Source organism: Gossypium hirsutum, chromosome D05 (genome assembly GCF_007990345.1).
Source record: "Gossypium hirsutum isolate 1008001.06 chromosome D05, Gossypium_hirsutum_v2.1, whole genome shotgun sequence".
Taxonomy (NCBI): Eukaryota; Viridiplantae; Streptophyta; class Magnoliopsida; order Malvales; family Malvaceae; genus Gossypium; species Gossypium hirsutum.
In genome coordinates, this window is record NC_053441.1 from 52,479,556 (window position 1) to 52,495,963 (window position 16,408).

The 16,408-nt window shown below is 34.0% G+C and overlaps 1 non-coding gene across 1 annotated transcript; it reads left to right on the plus strand.

Annotated features, from left to right (window-relative positions):
• Positions 1-839: 839 nt before the first annotated feature.
• LOC121218036 (small nucleolar RNA R71) lies at positions 840-945 on the plus strand. Its single transcript, XR_005914308.1, has one exon. It is a non-coding gene; the product is annotated as a small nucleolar RNA R71 (small nucleolar RNA).
• Positions 946-16,408: the final 15,463 nt, after the last annotated feature.

Sequence of the window (16,408 nt, forward strand, 5' to 3'; positions counted from 1 at the left end):
CATCTTTAGCTTTTAGAGGTTCTTATTGAAGATCATCTGTATTCTTTATATTTACCTCTCGAGTTAGGTTTTCTGGGCAACTCAGTACTTTACCCGATCGGAGTGCTATTTCTTTCACGTGCTTCTTCTTTTATCTTCGAGGATTATTTTCAATATGAATAGGAATACTTGTGCCAATTTGTCTTTTTATATCACCCATCATGCTCATCAATCAGCTCATCTGATATTCAAGTTTAGTCAATGTTCTTGTTGAATTGGTGCACTCAGACTACACCTGCCTTACATCTATTCTCATTGATTGCATCTCTCCCTCAATTTTATCCAAACATTGACCACATACAATACGGTCATTCGGGTTGGCCCTTTCTTGAGGTTTCAATAAATAAGGAGGTTGATAGTTAGAATTTTTAACTTGGTTCAAGCACCACATCAGATTCGAGTGATCTTTCCATCTGGGATTGTATGTATTCGAATAGGGATTTTCACCCCTATTTTCGATGTAGTTCACATCCTCGATAGGATTATTAATACAGTGGAAGACCAGTTTGCCTCCTCTGTAAACAGATGGTGCATTCTTTTTAGCCTCTATTCGGTTGATTTTGTCTGCTAACTGTTAATATCTATCATCTTCCAAAACAACCTTCACTGTATATGGTATTTGGCCATATGTATAACGTTCAGTTGGCTACTAACAGGAATTTATCACTATACTTTCTAATAATTTGTACGCATCCTCTTACGTTCTGTTTAATAAGGCTCCCCTTGCTGCTCTATCTAATCCTGACCTCCAATGCACATCCAACCTGTTGTAGAAAATTTGCAGTTGTAACAACTCAAGCAATCCATGGTATGGGCATTTTTGAATTAGTGTCATAAAACACTCCCATACTTTGTGAAAGATTTTCCCTTCAAACTGCTTGAACATTGAAATTTCCCTTCTTAGCTGGACCTTCTTGCTAATGGGGAAAAACCTTTGTAGGAATTTTCCTGCAAGTTCGTCCCATGTCGTGATTGATCCTGGTGCCTATGAATCTAGCCAAGAAAAGGCGTTATTGATTAATGAAAAAGGGAACAACTGAAGACAAATAGCGTCATCAAGGATCCCATTTATTTAAAGGTATTACAAATTTGGAGGAACCGTTTTAAATGTTAACATGGATCCTCTATCATTGCTCCGCGAAACTAAAAATTATTCTAGATCATAGCTAGCTTAATCTTGAAATTATTGGCCGTGATAGCTGGCCTCGTTATACTCCCTTGAACCATATCCATATTTGGTAAGACATACTTTTTTAGAGTGCCTCTCGTTATGCACCATATTTATATTTACAGGTAGTTGTGGTGGTGGTGGTGGATCTTCTAGATTGTTATTGTTAACCTCGTTTAACAGTAGATTCCCGTGTGGTGATAGATTCCCTCCAGCAGGCAACTGGTTCTACGTTGGCTGCTGTTGTTGTTGCTATTTTTGCTAATGATTTCATCTGATTATTCCCTTTGGATCTATCATTGGCTCTATAGGTGTTCCCTTAGTACGAGTCTTACACTAAACCCAAAAAGTTAAAATTAGTAGAAAACAAGAAAATTAAATTTGTAACTATAACCTAAAAATTTCCTAACTATTCTATTAGTATGTAAAAATTAAAACTCATTTAGTGATGTTGCCTCCCTAGCAACATTACCAACAACTTCACTGTCTTTGGACGTACCAACGTCTAGAGTAGAAATCTTGCACAAAAGATGGGAAAAGCAATATTTGCAAGTATATAGGTCAAGTTGTAATATGGTTACAACGGAGTAGGTAAGTACTCTGAGGATCATACCCAAGGGAGGCGAGCACTAAATTAATTTTAATTTAAATATAAATAGATCTAACTAGAACTTTAACCGAATTATAATACGAAGAATTAAAAAGAAGGTTTTTGATAAACTATACTAAAAATTATAAGAAATGAAATTAAATAAATGAAAAATAAGAAATCTAAAAATCGAATATGTATCAGATCTGGGTATGGGTGATTAGCTTGCTTTGTTATTCATAATCAATTATCGCCTCAGGTTTTCTTCTTCAATCAACTAGTCAATCCCTAGTAGGATCTTCTGATACATCCACTAAAAGACTGAGTTAGTGAGAACTACTTATCTTCTGACCTCACAGTCCAGACTGGTTCAGGGTTAAGTTTTTTGTGGATAGGCCATACAAAAAATGGGTTAATTCCTGCCTTAATGACTTCCTAGGGTTGCCAGGCCTAGGGTTTAGATTTTTCATTTCCTAAACTGCTAATCCGTTAAGAAATCCCTACAAAACAGTTAATTATTCATACCTCCACTCGCTAATCTCCCACAGGAGGATTAGTTCCTCATGGATCTAATAAACAATATAAACTTGAATGAAAGAATGAACATAAAGAACAATTCTGGAATAGAGTTTAGAAAAAGCCTAATTTTTATTAAGCATAGAATTCTCACAAAGTTTGACAGTAATTCTAGAATCTAATTTTTTCATAAAAGTAAAAAAACAAGAACATAAATCTAAAACCTAAGAAAAGAGGAAAAACTAAAGACTCAATCTAAAGAGAAAAATATACAATATGAAAATGTGTGTCTAACATGTGCCAGATGAGCCTATTTATAAACTTTAGGGTGGTCGTCATCCTTAACCCTAGGTCAGCTGTCATCCTCGTGTTTAACATTTGAGTGTGTGGATCAAAATGCCCTTGGCTCGTAATTATTTCCCGTACAGTGGCAATGTGGCAACACACTAGGTCCTGTGTCATGACATTGAGGGTATGTCACGACATCCTCAAGGTATGATGCGACATCCTCAGGCTGTGTCGCGATATTGAAGGCAGTCTTGGATTTCTTCTAATCTACTCTCTATGTTGCAACATCGCATGCTTCGAGTTGCAACATAATGATCAATATTGAATTAATGTGCCTTCTAATGGTCTATTGCACACTCACAAAGTATATCAGCTCACCCTTAGGCCTCATTTGGCCCTTAAGGTCAATAAAGGACTCAAATTACACATTTTATTAACTTAACTAATACTTATGGAAATCTAATTGAAACTTAACTAAAATGCTCACGTTCGAGCTCCCAAAATATGAAAACTAGTTTAATCTACTACATCTAATTACATAGATCATTAGGACATATCGCTGATAACAGTTTGCAACAGGGTCTACTTGCAAAGATTGGGTTATGTAACTAGCAGTGCAAGATATGTTATGAATATCTTCTGGGGGTCATGTTTCATCGGTCAACAGGAAAGCACCCACAAAGTTTCCCTCTAGTGGAAATAGATGTATATGAATTCGTGAAGTCAGTTGGTGAAGAAAGAATCTACAAGGGTTAACCTGCCAAGAGATCAATTGTTAATGAGATTGCATCTAAGAAATCTTATCAGTGCAAGCTGTAGGATTCGTATAGCTGCACATAGAACCTCTACCTTCAAGTTATTAAAATCAAATGGGTGATGGTATCATAGAGGGGTATGTGCCAAATATAAGTCAATTTGTGTGAGGAAGATATTACGCCAACGAGATAGGTGAACTGTCCTATTACAAAGTAATCTAAAGGGAAACTCAAGTGTGATTGTTGTGATTTTAAAGGAATGACAACTCACTATGTTCTTTAGAACTCACACATGTTTTATTATGTACTGTAGGTAAAAAGAGCAATTTAAGAGTTTGAGAAGAGGCTAGGCTAGAATCCACTGAGCTGAGACAGATTGTCTCTTAATCGTAATGTGCATACAATGGGCAGCCTTGAGGCGTCCACCTCAGGTCTTAGTTATATTTGTAACTAGCTGCATTTATTCCAACTTAGGTAAATGGTCAGTATGTTGAAGATTTTTGTAAAATGTTAGCGGTCTTAGCATATGATGTAAGACCCCAACCCCTGTTGGCGGACTGAGGCGTTACACTAAAAGCAGGATTCAACTTGGTTTGTACTTTTATTGAGGTTTCGACATATACCTATTGAACTTGGGCGTTAACCCAAAATTTTAAAAGTGAAAACAATCAAATCAAGATATGTTATATAATATAAAACATGGTTGAAAACAGACTTTAGGTGAAAGCCTTACAAAAGTCAACAGGTTTATATATAATGCAAGGTGAGTTATTTCCCACACAAAAGTTTCAAGTGCATCACTGGCAGTTAAATATCGTTTAACTCATTTTGGCGTATACGATTAAAAGATGGTCTCATAAACCTTAATTCAAAAAGGTTTTAACCTATACTTCAAGAGTATGTAAACATTCTCTTAAAATAGTGACTTGGTGGAAGATGTAAATTATTACAAATGGTGGTTACAAAATAGAGCTACATGCCACCCGACCAAAATGAAAGTATATGCATGTTACAACACAAACATAGGTGAGGCTCAAGATAAAGGTCACTATCTTCTGGCTAAGTCCCTTCCACGAGCCCTCAATGCTGTGGTACATCTTGGAAAAGGGAATGAAAGGCAGTAAATTTGAAAGAACTTAGTGAGCTCTGGCAATAAAAAATGCTCAACCCTTTCCAAACAAATTCCATGAGCAAGAGTATCACAACATATATATACATATAAAATATTGAGTCAATATTTTACATGCAGAGACATTTGGGCGTATACACTCATACATAGATCAAAGGCAGATACATATCCTTGGTGGATAGTATTCACAGGCAGACTATCACCGAGTAAATACCTTTTGTCCCTACTTTTCTAAAGAATAGTTGCCTTAACATCAACGGAAGGGATACTTCACTTCAGGAACACGAATTCTACCAACTCTTTTCGTTATCTTCTCAGACATATTGATTGACTGGTACTTACGCACCTATTGGATTCAATTACACTAGGGTGGATGTTGTACATCAAGAACCACAACTTAGCGGATACATTACATACTCAAATGAGTAATAGGATTAAGGTTTACCACTTCTAGTGCAATATTATCATACATTGCAATTTCATTATCAAACATTCTTACTTAGTGTCTCATTCCTCTATTAAGATATACATATCAAGCATTACAAATAACAAATCAAAATTTACATTTTCTTTTTTTGTTTCTCGCTCTTCCTTGTGTTCACCTTGGATCCCATATTTACACATTAAAACAAATATTATAATCCACGTGATTTTGAACACATACATGTTCTAAAAAATCTAGGGCTCTTTGCCATGGTTAACAACTAACATTCCCTACCGATGGCAACACGTATATCACCAAGCTGGTTAGCAACTAATTTGCCCTACCAAAGACTAAGCACACACGCCAATCTAGTTAGCAACTAACATCCCTACAAGTGGCCCTTCTTATTCACCCATCTAGTTAGCAACTAACATGACCTACCAGTGGTCTATCACATAAAGAGTTATGTTAGTTGCAAACATGCCCTACCTCTAGGCGTACTAGCGTCTAGAGTGTGAAAACTAAAATAAAATAAAGAGTTATGAGGCGATATCTATAAGCATACGGGTCGAGCTGTAATATAGATTTTACAATGAAGTAGGTGAATACTCCGAGGATCATACCCTAGGGAGGTGAGTACTAAATCAATCTTAACCTAAATAATTAAAGATCTAACTAATACTTTAAGTCAATTATAGTATGAGAGTAAAATAAGATATATGTTTAGGGTTTGTAAAATAATAAAATAAAATAACATAAAAACAATTATAATTGCAAGAGATAGAGATAGGTAAAGTGAATCAAATATGAGGATGGGTGATCAGCTCACTTCTGCAATCAAAATTAACTATTGTCTCGGGTTCCTCGTCAACCAACTAGTTACTACCCAGTAGGATCTTCCAATCTTTCACTAACATAACGAAACAACAAGAACTACTTATCTTCCCACCTCACATTCTAGACTAGCTTAGGGTAAAGGTGTTCACAAATAGGCAATACTAAATTTGGGTTAATTCCCACCTTGATAACTTCCAAGGTTGTCAACTGATAGCACTAGAAAGAACATAGGTTTTCCCCCTACTTATTGGTTAAATTGTTCCCATTTAGTTATCCTTAGCATATATTTTAGCATTTTCAGTTTAGTAAATTGCATTTTATAAATCAGTGAATCCTAGCATATTTTATCCTTAATTTTGCTATCTTATTGCATTAATGTCGCTGCATGAGTTAAATCTAGATTGTGTCCAGAATTGTCACTGTACCTGACAGATGTCTGCAATGTCACTGCATGGGTTAATTCCAAATTGCGTTTAGAATTGTCGTCGTACCTGACAGCTGTCCGGATAAGAACTAAAATTGCATGAGCTGTCAGTTTGGTATAACCAACCTGTACGAACAAGGACAGAATGATTTTAAGGAAAGGACACTTGTACTGTGGGGAAGGACATAAGAAGAAAATGGGCCTTCTTGAGCTTTTCTCTTCATCATCATCTTCATCATCCGAACTTAAAGCTTGCAACAATGATAGTTTAAACCTCTCACGGGTGAGCCAACGTGAAAACCAGATGCAGACTAGCTCCTGTCAAAGAGACCTAAGTGCGCGACAAGAGGGAATAGAGAGATTCAGTCGAGTTGTATAGGGATAGTATTCTCCATTCGATTCTTTCTTATTTCTTTCTAAATGCTAGTGATTAGTCTCTAATTTTTGATTGTATGGAAGTACTGATGAATTATTGGTGAAATGTTATCTTTTTTAATCTTGCTTTTATTGTTTAATCTTGGGGTTTGAATGTTTTTTAACATAGAAGTGTTATTACAGTCACTAACACTGGAAAGTGTAGTGACAGTTTGAGCCAGCAAGCATTACAACAGAAGTTGAGTGAGGATTAGAGGAATTTAGTCCATTTATTCTTAATAGTGTGATACTACCATCATCGGAAGGTGAGATTAATATGCATGTTTAAGTCTGAGATTAAATAGAGGAGTAACATTGAGTAAGATATACATTGAATCTTACTGCATCGACAATCACCTATACTTTTATACCTTGTGAGCACTTGTATTCTGCTGAAGATTCATGTTGGGGATCCTAGCTTATCATCATCATTTTTTATTTTATTTTTCTCAAGTTATTGCATTGACTACTATCCTCACAATTTATCTCGTTTATATCAGTTATTGTACTGACATTAATAGACAAAAGACTACCATCGCTGTGGGATCGATATCCGACAGGCTCACATCCGTCTACTATACTTACATCGACAATGTACGCTTACACATTATTGTTGTGATGTTAAACAGTCGATCGTCAAGCCTAGGGTTTGTTTCACGCTCTTTCTTTTCCAAACAGTTGATCTATTGAGTACCCCTATAAAATAATTAAGAGATCATGCCTCCACTTGCTAATCTCTCATAGAAGGATTAGTTCATAAACAACATGGAAAGAATGGAAGAATTAAACATAGGGAATGAATTGAATTAATGAGTTTAAGAAAACCTGATTGATATTGATGAATAGAGCGAATCCACAAAAATTGATATCCTTTACAATCAGATCTCTTGAAGAAAACAAATAAACTAAAATTATAAAAGCCTAAGAAAGAAAGTGAACAAATCTAAACCTAAAGAAAGAATCTAAGCTAAATTCATGTACCTTACAAACTTCATTAAATGATTGAGAATCTATAATACTTATGCCGTGTGATTATAAAATTGGAATGCATGTGGCAGGAATGATTAGACAATCGGGTTCTAATATAATTTGCATTGAGTTCAAATGGCGAAATAAATATACCTATAGATATAATATTAATCCAGATGATGTTAGAAATTTAGGATCCTTAGTGTAGTAGCCTATAGTTCAGATCCGACGACTGAGTCGGTATGGGGTGTTACATGTTCGAAGGCCAAGTTGTCTTATCTTGATAATCTTTTATAACTAGCTTGATGAATGCCCTACAAAAGGCCGATAATTTGGTCAAATACCATATGATAAATCTTATTGGATACTTTTTCGATGTCGCGAACAATGAGGCCAATTTGGACAAAACACTCAATTTGATATAGTGTTCAAGAGTTTGTCCAAAGACTTTTTTGGATTTCGGGTCACATATAACCTTGGAAACAAAAATCTAACTCTTGGACAACTTATGAAGGAGTTACAATCCTATGAGTTGATGTTGAATGGCGATCAGCCGATCTAAAAAATAGAAGCAAATATAGTTGTTGCTTCTTCCTCAAAAAAGAAGGGAAAACACACTAAGAAAAGAAATGCTACGGTCTCTAGGCCACCACAAGTGGAAAGGAAAAGAAAAAGAAAGCCTAAAGTCTAATCTAAGTTTAAATGTTCCTTTTGCAGTAAGAAAGGGTTCTTCGAGGCAAACTGTAAAGAGTGGAAGGAATACTTAGCCACCAAAGGAAAAGGTATGAAACTCTTTATGATAGAAGCTTACTTAGTAAACGACTTAATAGACCACTAGGTCATTGATTTCGGAGTCAATAATCATGTTTGTGTTTATCTATAGGGCTCCAAAGAGATGAAATATCTTAGAGATAATAGCCTATCGCTATAGATCAGAACCAAGATAGCTATGGCAGCTAAAGAAGTGGGAGATGTACATCTTTATTTTGATAATTTTAGAAAGATTATTTTAAAAGACATTTTCTATGTACCAAGTTGGAACAGAAACTTAAATTTCAGTTTCATGTTTATATAAAGACAACTTGATCGTGACTTTTAATAATAGAAATGCTATATTTAGAAACCAAAATCTTATCTGCAATGGATGGATGTTAAATACTCCTTTTCTATCAAACCAAAGATGTACACAATCGTGAGACTGAAATAATGAATAAAAGACTTAAAACTTCTCACTCTAATGAGGCGTACGTTTGGCACTTAAGACTTGGTCATATTAACCAAGAAAGAATCACTAAACTTTTGAAATACAACATCTTAAGTTTGCTTAAAGAAATTGATCTTTCACAATGTGAATCTTGCTTGGTCGAAAGGTAAGATGACCAAGTGATCTTTTAATGCAAAAGGAACGAGGGTAGTAAAACCCTTAGAACTTGTCCATACTAATGTATATGGCCCCATGAATGACAGTGCAAGAGGTGGTTAGGAATATTACATAAATTTTATTGATAACTATTCAAGATATGAGTATGTGTACTTTATGCACTGCAATAGTGAAATCTTTGATAAATTCAAAGATTTTCGTGCGAAAGTGGAGAAACAACTAGGTTTACCCATAAAGACACGTCGGTCTGATTGATGTAGGGAATATTTATCTGATGAGTTCATAGGGTACCTCACAGAGAATGAGATTCTATCCCAGTTGACCACATTGGGAACTCCACAATAGAATGTCGTGGCAAAAAGAAGGAATCAAATGTTGTTAGGCGTGATACATTCGATGTTAAGTTATTTGAAGCTGCTAATCTCTTTTCATAGGGATATGCGGTATAAACATCTTGTTATATTCTAAATAATGTGCCAACTAAGGTAGCATCGAAAACTCTATACAAATTATAGCACGATAAGAAGTCAAACATTAATCATTTAAGGATTTGGGGATGCCCAACCCACATATTGCATAATGATGCGAGGAAGTTGGACTCACGGACAAAATTGTGCATGTTTGTAAGATATCCAAAGGGAACAAATGATATTTTGTTTTATAACCCAAAGAGCAAACTATAATAGTGTCAGCTCATGCTACTTTGCCTAAAAAAGTTACATGAATGACTTCAAACCTCGAAGTAAAATATACTCAAGAAAATTTCAAGAAATTTACAAAACCCTAAGAAACGATTCTAGAACCAACTCCTAATAATAGACCTACAAACGATTAACAACAGAGGGTGGTTCATCTTAGTGTGAGAGTCTCTCATAGGCCAGAGTTCTTCCAATATGGCGAAAGCATTTTTAACACTAAGTCTGTCGAACAGGAAGATAATGAACCACTTATGTATGGCGAAGTGATGTAGAGTGTTGATTCCAAGTTCTCAGAAATAGCTATGAAAACTGAGATGGATTCTACAGACTCTAGCTCAGTGTGGGAACTTGTAGACTTACCAAAAAGGATAAAACCCTTAGGGTGTAAGTGGATCTACAAGAGGAAAAAGTACGGATGGAAAAGTGGAAACTTATAAGGCCATATTTGTATGAAAAGGTTATACTCAGAAAGAATGTATCGATTACGAAGAAATCTTCTCTCTGATTGCCATGTTCAAGTAAATCAGTATATTGTTATTTGATCTGTCGTATTTGATGTAGTATATTAAACTAGTTTCCACATTTTAGGAGCTTGAATACAAGCATTTTTGTTATATTTTAATTTAGTTTCGTTAGTTTTATTTTCATTCAATAAAATGTGCACATCGAGTCTTTTATTAACCTTAGTGGTCGAATAAGGCGTAAGGAGAGCTAACATAATTTGTGAGTGTGCAGGAGACCATTAGAAGGCATTTCGGGTCAATATTGGACGCTATGTTGCAACATGGGAGATCCAATGTCGCAACATAAAGAGCATAATAGAAAAAAGAGAAACTACCTTCAATGTCGTGACATAGGCTGAGGATGTCGTGACATACCCCTGAAGATGGCTACAGAGGAACACACAAGTTGCTACGTCGCGACACAGGTCCTAGTGTGTCGCGACATCGACCTTGTGACGAGAATAAAACACAAAGTAGGGGCATTTTGGTCTGCATAATTAAACTTTAAGCTCAAGAACTTTAGTTACCCTAGGGTTAAAGACGATGTCTACCTGAAGGTTATAAATAGACCTCTCTGACACACATTATAGACAACATTCCATTAGCTTAGATTTTCTCTTTAGGTTTAAGAATTATTTCGTTCTTTCTTAGGTTTCGTAGTTTTAGTTATTTGCTTTCTTCAAGAGATCTGATTATAGAATAGATTAACTTCTATGGATTAGTGTTTATTATCAGTATCAACCAAGCTTTTCTTAAACTCTTTATTTCAATCCATTCCTTATGATTAATTCTTCCATTTATTCCATGTTTTTATGAAAGCCATGAGGAACTAATCTTTCTATGGGGGATTAGCGAGTGGAAGCATGATTTTTTTTAATTATTGTGTAGGGTAATTCATCAGATCAACTATTGGGAAAGGGAGAACGTAAAAAAACCTTAGGTCTGACAACCTCAGTAAGTTATCAAGGTGGGAATTAACCCAAAATTCGTATTGCCCATCCGTGAATACCTTAACCTAACTAGTCTAGATTGTGAGGTCAAAAGATAAGAAGTTCTTGCTGACTCGTTATGTTAGTGGAAGATTAGAAGATCCTGTTACGGTTGCGACTAGTTGTTGACGAAGAACCTGAAAAGACAGTTGGTTGAGATTGCTGAAGCGAGCTAATCATCCATCCTCATATTTGATTCACTCTATTTTCTCGATCTCTTGCAATTTTACTTTTTATGTGTTTTATTTCCTTAGTTTAAGAAACCCTAAATTATCTCTTATTCTACTTTCATACTATAATTGACTTAAAGTATTAATGAGATCTTTAATGTTTAGTTAAGATGATTTAGTACTCACTTCCTTGGTATGATCTTCGGAGTACTTATCTTTCATTGTAAAATCTATATTACAACTCGACCTGTTTACTTACGGATACCGTTTCATAATTCTTTATTAATTACAGTATTCATACTTTGAACGTTAGTACTCGGAGGTAGTCTATCCATTTGGCAGATCTCGTTATGAGATCTAACAAATGGTTATCAGTTAGTGTTTTTGAATAGCTATTTAAAGAGAGCATCTATATGATGCAACCTAATGAATATATAATTAATGGAAACGAGCATAAAGTTTACAAACATTAGATCCATATATGAACTTAAGGAAGAGTCCGCTCATGAATCAAATATTTGATCAAACAATCAATACTTTTGGATTTGAGCCAAACATAGATGGACCTTATGTTATAAACGTTTAGGAGATGGAAGGTGGTCTTTCTCGTTCTATATGTCAATGACATTCTACTCATTGGAAATGATGTAGGGACTTGTCATTGATTAATTATGGTTAACTCAAAGTTTAACATGAAGGACTTGGAGAAGTTAATTTTGTTTAGTCATTCAAATCCTAAGAGATTGAAAGAACAAATGATAGCACTATCTCAAGCTTCATACATAGAAAGCTATTGGAGCGTTATGCAATGACCAATTCGAAGAAGGGAAATCAACTTTTGTAACGAGATTTCATCTTCTTATAGAACTATCCTAAGACAGTGGAAGAAATTGAGAAATGTGAAAGGTTCATTATGCTTCGTAATAAGAAGTCTCAGTATGCTATGTTATGTACACGCCCAGATATCTGTTTTGTAGTAGGTTTGGCAAGTTGATATAGACAAATCTAGGACCAAGACACTAGTAAGCAGTTAAGCATATACTCAAGTATTTACGGAGAACGAGGGATTCTAGCTTGTGTATTCCAGAGGAGACCTTACTCCTATCAGATATACTAATTTTGACTTCCAAACGTGTTGACTCGAGGAAATTGATTCCTGACTATGGTTTTATCCTAGGCGGTAGCTCATTGTGTAGAGAAGTGTAAAGTAGAGCTATATTGCGAACTCTACTATGGAGAGCCGAATATGAGTTATGGAAAAATCTATGGCATTATAATATTGTGGATATAGCTAAAGCTCAAAGAAACCACCTAAGAACAAAAGCACATTGATAAAAAAAGTATCATAAGGGAGGCAGCGGTGTTAACGGAATAGTGGATGTAGTGAAAGATCGCATCTAAGGACAAACCTTGAGGATTTGTTTTACCAAGACTCTACTAGCTAGAAAGCTCTTCGGGAAACATATAGAGGGAATAAGAATGCGAAATGTGACTTATCTACTTTAGTAGGGCAAGTGGAAGACTGTTGGATATGTTGGATCTAAATATGTAACTTCTGTGAGTCATCCGTTCCAATACCAAGACAATGTATCTTCCCAATTGGACTTGATAGATGTCATAATAGTCTTTTAATCGATTTGCTCAATTCAATTAGATTATGAACATTTTATTATCTACTAATATAAATTGTCTTCTTCCAATATGATTTGTCCACATAATGCAACTTAATATTAGTTAAACATAGATAATCATTGAGCCAATATTTGCTTACATTTAGCTTTGTATGTAAAACTACTAAGACAATACAAATGATATTAATGTATAATGAAATTCTATTAAATCATTATTAAAAAAATTAAATATAAATTACAATACACACACTTAGTGTTGGATTCACAGAAAAGAGATTTCCAAATCGAAAAGGGGCAAACGCTACGTACGTATAAATCCATTGCACACTAATTAATCACAAGAACCCACATGATGAACAAATCAAAGAAAGCAATAACTACCGATTGAACAAAAGAAAGAAAAAATATAGAAATTGCGAGAAAAAGAACGTGAACTGAGGGAAGGAAATTTTAGGGAAAAGAGAAAAAAACAAAAATGAAATAACTACTTGATAATTACTAATATTAAAATCAATAAAATAGGATAAAATAAATATCCTGATAACCACCCACCAAATAGATAACTGCCCAGTTTCTTCAAGAATTTGAATTTGAACAAGACTTATCCACTTGAATGGCACAAGCATAAAATATATCACTTGCTTGCGAGGAAGCTCGAACACATGACCCAAAGAGTAAATAGACTCTTTGCTAGTGAACCAGTAGGCTCATTCTTGACACAATTTAACGATAATAATTAAGCACATCGGACTGGACCCAAGATGAATAGTCCTGAATCCGTTTATGAATTTATTCACTTGTGACGTTCATAGTGTGGCATACCTAAATCTTGAGTGGATGACAAACTATATATGCGTGACTTATACACTAGATGTAATATGTAAGTAAAAGCATGGTTCGAATAGATAATGAATCAAATTTGGTGCATAGGTGTATGAACTCTACATATGTAGTATCATTCACAATAAATGAATTCATAACCCGAACATGGGTAAATATATCCTCTCGTTGGCATTACATGGTGATGAAAAGTAAATTGGCCACGGGTCGTTGTCTTTATGATAAATGACTTGGTTACTATTGATAGTAACTGACTTTTCATGAAGGAAGAGTAATGGTTAAAATGAGATAAAATAGGATCATATGGAGAATGAATATTACCAGGAAAAAGATATCACGAGGAACACATAAACAGTCAGAAGACATAATCGAGTTTTTCGTAAATGATACGTTGGGAAGCCAATCACGATACTATGTGGAATACTTCGGACTAATGAGTTTATAACTAATAGGTGAAAAATAGAACCTAATTAAATCATTGACCTAATTGCATATGCTAATCGGTCCCTCCTAGCTTTGAACCAGAAATGATTTCAGTGAACGAAATGAAAAAAAATGGTGAAATGGAGAATAGGAACATTGGAAATGATTAAGGTTTCTCCAAAATGAAAATAAAATGGAGAAATGAAATCATTGGAAATGAATATATTTCTCTAAAAGAAAATACATGAAAAATGATTTTATGCTTTGAATTAAATGAAGTTTGAAAATAAAAAAATCATTGGTCATAGTGAACCATTGAATGCGAAATATTAATATATTTCTAATAGATCTTTTACGGTAAAATATCATGATTTAAAGAAATTAGAATGGGTTCAGAAAATTATTTAATAAAAAATATGAAGTTATTTTTGGAAATAGAAAAACAAATATGATGGATCAAATTATAAAGTATGATTATAAGTCCAGAAAGTACTGTAATGACCCGATATAAAAGCCCAAAAGCCCTTAGTAATAAGGGGGACGACAAACCTAATTATAACAGTTGTTGCCCGCACATCCTAGTGAACTAGACTCATTTTTTAATTGAAAAAATTTCTACAATTCAACAGGTCTACTCTCTCCATAAATAACAACACCAGTAGGGCATAACACAGCTTTCAGATATCGCTATGTTGCCGAAAATGGAGAACTTTGTTTCTAAGAATAAATAATTCTGAATAACATCTACCGGTTTCTATTGAGAAGAGATTCCCGTTTCACCCAAAGAAAAGAAGACTATTCTAGTTCTGTGTTGATTCGAATATCGAGCCCACCTCGAAGCAATCGTGATAACGAATAGTGAAAAAGATTGTTGTTGAAGTCGGGATACAAGGATCCTCTATTGAAAACACATGTCGATTTTATCTAGTGTTATTACTATAAATATCAACAAATCGAGTTTGTTTCAAAATTTATTTCTCCGTACAAAAAAACTATTTCGAACCTAATTTTTCAACACTTAAAGTACTAAATCTTAACCAGTAACCTGGGGACAAGGTCTTGTAGAAACATTGAGCAAGCAATAGGTGAAGAACCTGAACAAGCAATTGCAAGGGATGAGATGCCATGCACGAGTTGAAGGTACAAAAAAAACCCATGTGTGGGGAAATGTACTTGAAATTGCCCTATGAAATGACTGGAGTGCGAAGTAAGAACTAATCCCTTGTGGAACACTTAGCCTTCATTTTTGGTGCTCTCGTTGTGGTCCCTCTTCTGAGATTTTGAAGCATTTTCGTTTATTTTTTTGCTGGCATGCTTAGTTTGTCTCTAGCAATTCATACCGTTTGATTTCTCGAGGTTCGTCTGCTTGGCCCATCTAGGATTCAACGTTTTCCTCCTTTCACATGAATTTATTAATTAATATACATAAATTTGATTAAATAAGTAATCACATTCTTTCAAATAAATATAATACGATACAATAAATTTTGATTTCTGTTATTGTACTCATAAAATTTTAATTTGATTAAAATTTCTGTAATCCATAAATATCATTATTAATGGTAGTATATAAATTTTATGTATATCATATTTCATATACAAACAATTATATTTATCTAACAATTTATTTATTTTTGTTACGTGCATAATTAAATTAAAATATTTTTTGTCCCTAATTTTTATATATATAATTCAAAGAAAATAAATTTCATAAATATCTCATTATAATAAATTAAAATATATTATATGTAAAATTATTTATAAAGTTGAAAATAGATTTGAGATTTATCACTCTAAAATTATGTCAGTAATTAGCCATTCTGACAATTTTAATAATTGCTAAAAACAAAAAGAGAGACTTAAAATGTGTCAAATGTAGCTGGTAGATACTTGCGCAAACTGTCGCACTCGGTTTTTATATTCTATTGTTTGTTTCTACATATGAGCAAAGCCTATGCCGACAATTTCTTTTCATCCCAAAGCATGATACAACTATTCACACCCTTACATTTACTACAAATTTTATCTATATGTGTATGAATAACATATTTAGAATAATGATGAAAGTATATTAATATAATAAATGTAAATGTGGTATTAAATAAAATTTGGTTTAATGATAATATTAATATTTTATAATTTATATAATATGATTCAAATTTATTATATGTAATTTTTTAGATATTTTTTTTAAATACACTTGAATAATTTAATTTAATTT